The following is a 7,034-nucleotide window of genomic DNA, read 5'->3' as shown; positions in this document are numbered from 1 at the left end:
ATCCAGCACTAGTCCAAGGAGGTTTCATTGGTCCAGGAGCTGTCTGCGTTGTCAGGGACGGGCATACCATAGAAGATTACACCTAAGCTAAATCTTTAAAGATGAATGGGAGTTTTCTGGATAAAAGGGTGAAAGGAGCCAGGTCCTAACTGGCTGCATGAGAATCCTCTGAGAACCTTGCTTTCTTAGTCTGCTTGGGTTGCCATAAAAAAATACCATAGACTGGGTGGTTTAAATAACGGAACTTTGTTTTTTCACAATTCTGGAGGCTGGTAGCCCAAGATCAACATGATAGGTTTCTGATGAGAACTGTCTTCCTGGCTTGTAAACGGGTGCCTTCTTGCTGTGGGCTCACATGACCTTTCCTTAGTGCATGCATGCAGAAAGAGTTATCTCTTCCTTCCTCTTCTTAAAAAGCCACCAATACTACTGGATTAGAATCACTCTCTTACGACTTTATGACTTCTGTTAACCTCAATTTCCTTCTAAAAGCTCTATCTCCAAATACAGTCACATTATGGGTTAGGGTATTATTGTATGAATGTTGAGGGGACACAACTTAGTCCGTAGCACTTGCTAAAAATGAGAATTGTGAAGCCAGCTGGACGCCCTCCCCCAGAGATTCTCAAAACACCATGTTATTTTAATGGAAAGCTAGGATTAGGAAGAGAGTGGAAGATGTCAACAAAATATAGGAATATAGGATACTACAGAGGGATGGCATGAACTTTAGAGATATTGAAAATTAATAGGGTGTTTTGGTCACCGATTCCAAAGTGTGTGTGTGGGGGAAGGGTTCTCCCACACCACCAAGCAATTCTTGGACACCAGCAGGATGCCCTACAATTCAACTCAATTCTGACCTATCTACCCAGAGACAGCATCAGATCCCATAGGTTAAGGGTCCAGTCTTGCAAGACTGTCCCCATCCCCCTCTTCAGATGCCAACAGCAAGTCCAGGTTGTCACCTGCGCTTTTTTTTAAAAAACTTTTAATTTTATATTGGAGTCTAGTTGATGAACAATGTTGTGATAGTTTCAGGTGTACAGCAACGTGATTCAGTTATACATATACATGCATCTATGCTTTTTCAAATTCTTTTCCCACTTAGGTTGTTACATAATATTGAGCAGAGTTCCCTGTGCTATACAGTAGGTCCTTGTTGGTTATCCATTGTAAATATAGCAGTGTGTACATGTCAGTCCCAAACTCCCTAACTATCCCTTCACCCCAGTCACCTGTACTTTTGACCAGCCAGCTCTAGATCAGAGGTCTCGAGGACCTCCTCCTTAGGTTCAATTAATTTGCTAAAGCAGCTCACAGAACTCAGAGAAACATTTGACTTACTGGATCACCAGTTTATTATAAAAGGATATAGCTCAGGAATGTCCAGATAAAAGAGATGCCTAGTGCAAGGTATGGGGAAAGGGCACAGAGTTTCTGAGCTCTCTCCACGTGCACCACTTCCTCAAATCTCTATCTGCTCACCAACCCAAAAGCTCTCCGAACTGCATCATTTTGGACTTTTATGGAGGTTTTATTACATAGTCATGATTGATTTAACCATTGGCCACCGGTGACTGATTTAATCTCCAGCCCCTCTCCCCTCCCTAGAGGTCAGGGGAGTGGGGCTGAAAGTCCCAACCCTCTAATCCCTTTCTCCTGGCAACCAGCCCCATCCTTAGGTGGGGTCTAAAAGTCACCCCATTAACATAATAAAAGACACCTTTATCATTTTCCTCACTTAGGAGCTCTGTGTCAGAAGCAGGGATAAAGACCAAATATATATTTCTTATCATAAACCAAAAGTAGCACTATATAGTTGAGAAGTCGAAACTGATACGTGAGATAATGGGTGTCTGTTACAAGAATTCCATTAAGTGTTAGCTCGGCTGATACAAGCACTGGTGGTGGCAGGAGGAAAGGAGGATTCAGTGAATCAACACGAGGAGGTGATAATGAGTGTAGTATGATTCCTGGGAACTGGGGCCTGTCTGCCTGACAGAAGATCTTTACATAGGAGCGGGGAGAGACAGTTCAGCGGATTAGGGTGGAGCCAGATATAGAGTAGACTAGGAAAATCAGAGAGAAGTATTTGTACTTGCGGTGGTAAATTGATGGGTCACCACTTGTTGAAGGGACCACATGAAAGAAAAGCCAAGATGCAGCCATATTGGGTTTTTGCCCTCACCCCTCTAATAAGCTGGCTGGCAGCTGCGACTCTCCAGGCATGGTGGGTGAAATATGGTGAAGTAGAGAGACATCTCTAAATGAGGGTCCATACCTAGAGAAGTAGTGGGGACAGGAGTCTGAAACAAGACTGATGACAACCTAAGAGCTCCAGGATTAAGGAATCAGATTTAGAAAAATAATCTCTCTAGAGGAAAAGGGTAGTGATGCAAAGATACAAGAAATAGTAAGATGAGGTCTATTTTATATATAATGATCCACCCCAAACCAGAAACTTTGGGGAAGCTATTGATGTCTGATTTCATAGCTCATGTTCCCCAAAATGCTTAGCACACAGCCTCATGCACTGATGATGTTCAACAAATTTGAGCATAAATAAAAAGATTTGTTTCTATTTGGCTTTTGCTGGTTTGTACAATCTTAAAGCTCCTAGAGTAGGATGACTGAATAAAATAAGTCCATCATGAAAATGGTTATTGAGCATCTACTATGTGCAAAGCACTGCTATTGAGCTAGTCAGAAAGAAATCTTTGTTCAGGGGTGATGCAAGACCTTAACCAAAATAGCTGTTAGATGTCTAATACTGTGTACCTCTAGGATAGGCTACATAACTTCATCTTCCTAGAAAGATTAATAACACCTATGATTTCAACTTTCTTGGACAAATACGATCAAGAGAGGCAGTATTGCCTAATGGTTAAGATCACAGACTCTTGGGTCAGGCTGCCTGTGTTTAAACCTTTGCTATGTCAATTACTTATAGTTTGACTTTGGTCAAGTTACTTACCTTCTCTATGCCTACTTTTACTCAATTATAAAATATGATAATACATAGTATCTACCCCCCAGGACGTTGTAATTCACAAATTAATGTAGGTAAAATGTTTTACTAGTTCCAGGCACATTGTATGCTTTTGTTAAAAAGTTACCATTATTATTGTTACTTAGCCCTTCTGAAACAATTGGTTATTTATTGATATTGGTTATTTATACGTTAGTTGCACATAGTCCCTGAGCAACAGTCTTATTGACTATAAATATATTGTTCTTATAGCTTTATGATAACTGCTACTGTCTCTGTTGCTCAGTTAAGAGAAACACTGAGAGATTGCTATTTGCAGGCTTTGGGGTCAGATTGCCTTGGTTCCAGTCTAAGGTCTGCTTTATACTAACAGTGCGAGCCGAAACAAGGTATTTCAGCTCAACTGAGCCTTCGGTTTTCTCACCTATGACTCAAGGATAATATTATACACCTCATAGGGCTGTTGTGAGGCCTAAACTGGATGAGTGTAAAGTGGCCAGTGGCCGGCACAGAGTAAGTGATCAACAATAGCTAAGTGGCATACACTGTAACTCTTGGGAGGGAGAGAAGTCAGGGACTGAAACTCCCTCCTCCCACCCAGAGTAAGAGCTCTGGTGTGGATCAGAGCCACACAATTAGACCACCCTGCTAGGGTGGAGTATAGAAAATATAAATAGAACCGGCTTAAGGCAAACAAACCCTTGCTTTCTTTTGGCTCTCTTGGAGCCCTTCTATTCTGCATAGCTTGCACTTTTTATTCCCTCTGATCCCAGAGGGCTGGTGCAGTATGGCATCATTCCCTAGCTCTTGGAAATTTGAGCAGGACCAGGGTGTGGAGACAGAGAGTAGGTGGCTTAGCCCATCTAGGTCTTATAAAAAAGAGAGGGGTGATGAGAGAGAGAGGGAATGGCAGAACACTTTCCCTATGGCCTCATTTACTTCCTCCTTTTAGGCCAGGTTCTAAGATCCAGTGATGGAAGATATGGTGTGGGCCATGGAGAGAAGGACCAAAGAGCGTCCTCAGTATCCTGCTTAGCTTGCCCTCTTGTATGAGCCCCATGCAGGATGGGAAAAGGAAGTCCTTGGCGGCATACACGGTCCAATTCAGGACTGAATAAAGAGTGTTCCGTCGGTGATATCTATCTCCTGAGTACCGTAGAGGTTTTCTAAAATGGCCACAAATTCATTGAAACTCCTCCTTGAGTCAAGGTGGCCCCGTAACTGCTTCAACCAATACAATACAGCAGAAGTGACACTATATTACTTCTGACGTTAGGTCACTAAAAAGCCATGCAGCTTTTACCTGGTTCTTGCAGGATAATCTCTCTGAGGAAAGTCAATTGCCCCTTAAGAAGTTCAATAACCTTGAGATTGCCGTGCTGGAGAAGCCACATGTAGGCACTACAGGCAACAATCTCTGTTTATCCAGTCTTCCAGCCATTCCCACCAAGGCACCAGACATGGAAGTAAGGCCATCCCATCCATCACCCAAGTACCTTGAGTGCCCTCAACTGACACCACAAGAAGCAAGGCTCCCAGCGAATGTCCCAGTTCCTGAGCCTAATGGGAATAGGCCATGAGCATAATGGAATTGTTGGTGTGCCACTAAGCTTAGAATGGTTTATGATGCAGCACCTGTTACTGAAACAAGTACTTAGTTAGGGTCAGCAGATGGTTAGCTGAGGTTTGAGGGACCCACGACACCCCCACCCAAATCTCTCTCTTCCTGTAGAATATGACCCTGGCTTTGTGGTGATGCTTCTCTTCCACCTCATTTTAGCTCATTTAAAAAAATAAGGCCATGGCCAAACACTAAGTGGTGATAGAAGCAACTTGACCTGGTCCAAGAGATGGGCAAGCAGAAAAAGAAAAAGAAATACTGGGGGTAAAATTAGTATTTCCTAGGTAATTTTGTGAGAAGGAAGTGTCAGGTCGACCGGGATCAACTTCTGAATCTGTCCCTAGCTATCTTTATCCTGAGAATTTACCTCTGCCTGCTCTGGCTCCAGGGGGACAGCCACAAACGTTGGCTCCTCCCACCATCAGCACAGCTGCCCTCTCCTGTTGCTTCATGTGGACTCATTCTGAAAAACTGCGAATGGTGATAATCATGACCATCCCATTTCAGAACCCTTGGAAGGGCCAGTGAGGTTGGCGCAAACCAAAAGGAGGAGCTGGAAATGGCCAAGGTAGCCAATGTCTTACCACTTGGGTTTCTGATTGTAAATTTTGCTGATCTGAAGTCGAGGTGTTTTCGAAGAAGCATCCAAGATCAGGTGTCCACTGTTAATTAGAATCCTAGAATTTAGAGGCATAAAGACCCTCAAAGGTCTTCTAGTTCAATTCCCTCATTGTACCCATGAGAAAACTGAAGCTCTGAAAGGGGAAGTGATTTGGATAAATGTTTTAAACCAGAAAGTGGCAGAAGCAGAAAGAAAAATCTGGTTTTCCAAGTCCTAATCCAGAGTTATGCCTCACAAACTTTCATGTGCACACAAATCGCTTGGGGATCTTGTTTAACTTGAGATCTGCCATGGGGGTATGAGATTCTTCATTTATAACAAGCTCTCAATTGATGCCAGTGCTGCTGGTCCTTGGACCGCACCTTGAATAGCAAGGCTGTTGGGCATAATTAGTGGGAGAAGCCAAGAAATCCTCTTTCTCTTGAAGTGTAAGCATCACAATCAATGTTCTGTCATTTGTGTCTTTTACCCCATGAGTATTTTTCATTGGCCATCTCCTTATATTCCCCGTTCCTTTTGAACATTTTGCCACTTGCCTTGGTATTAGCACCAGGAGATGATGAAATAAACATGTACAAGAGAAAAGATAAGAAGAGATGTGATGGCACGGCTAAGTTCATTTTGCTTCTCCTTAGTGGCTTTCTGCAAAAGGTTTGCTGAAGGTAGAGGTAGAAATTGGCTCCAAAACAAGTTTGGGGGTTATTTCTGGATTTCCTGTCCCCTGTATTCATGGAAAATCCAGAGCATGCAGTATGAATATATAATAGTGTGCCCAGTTTTCTTGTGTGGTTTGTGGAAACTGGTAACATTGCTTTACAGCCGTACCACATATATTTAAAGGCTATAGCTATGCAATGGAGTTTCTGTCCAAACGATTCAGAAAATTGCTTCAATCCTTTACTTTGTCAGTAGAGTTTTGGCTGGTACTTACAGAAGACGTAGACAAAGAACAGAAACTTATGCCTTCTATTTATGCTAGTGACGACCTTCAACTTAAGCAAGATTATTTCCCTTCCCAAATTTAGAAAATATACGCTCACATTGAAGCTGGTTCTAAATCTTTTCAGCTCTGTGACCCCTGTGATCTTAAACAGTTCACCTACCTCTCTGGAACTCAGTTCCCTCATTTTACAAATGAGGGATGGGACTACTTCTAAAGTTCTAATAGTCCAATTACTGTCTTCAGGTGTGGATAGTGGTCACTGACGAGCGAGACAATGATTAAGGCCATGAAAACATCTGCTTCAAGCTTGTCCTCCAGGTTCTCCTACTTCCTAACTTCCTAGAAAAGAGACACACACACTAGAAAGATTTTCAGCCACAAGAATTGAAACAATGCCTTTTCTGTTTATACCTTAGTTACCCAGAAAAATAAATAAGCCAGAACACTTCTCTCAGACATCCAAAAAAACAAAAAAACGAAAGAGGAGTTCTGGTAACCTGAGGCTTCCCGGCTCCCCTCTGATGAGCTTTTCCTGCTTGTGTCCTTTAAGCTTGTTGGTGACAGTCATGTTTTCTTAAGAGGTGTCAGGAACGATCTTGGTCCTACATGAAATGCCAGGAAATGTTTAGCAGTTCTTTCAAAGGAGATTCATATTCAAATGCCTTTGCCACCAGTTTGGAAAGACAGCAGAGAAGGAAATGTCAAGCTACCCCCTTACCTTGTAACTTAGACCTTGGGGAGTCCCCTTGGTGAAGCAGTTCTGTGACTGCCTAGTGAACACAAGCCCTCAATGTTTTAAGAACTGACTTGAATGCTTCTGGCCTCAGAAGAAATTAAAAAGCAATATTATATTATA

This window comes from Globicephala melas, chromosome X (genome assembly GCF_963455315.2).
Source record: "Globicephala melas chromosome X, mGloMel1.2, whole genome shotgun sequence".
NCBI lineage: Eukaryota > Metazoa > Chordata > Mammalia > Artiodactyla > Delphinidae > Globicephala > Globicephala melas.
Note: the sequence above shows the minus strand (reverse complement) of the source record.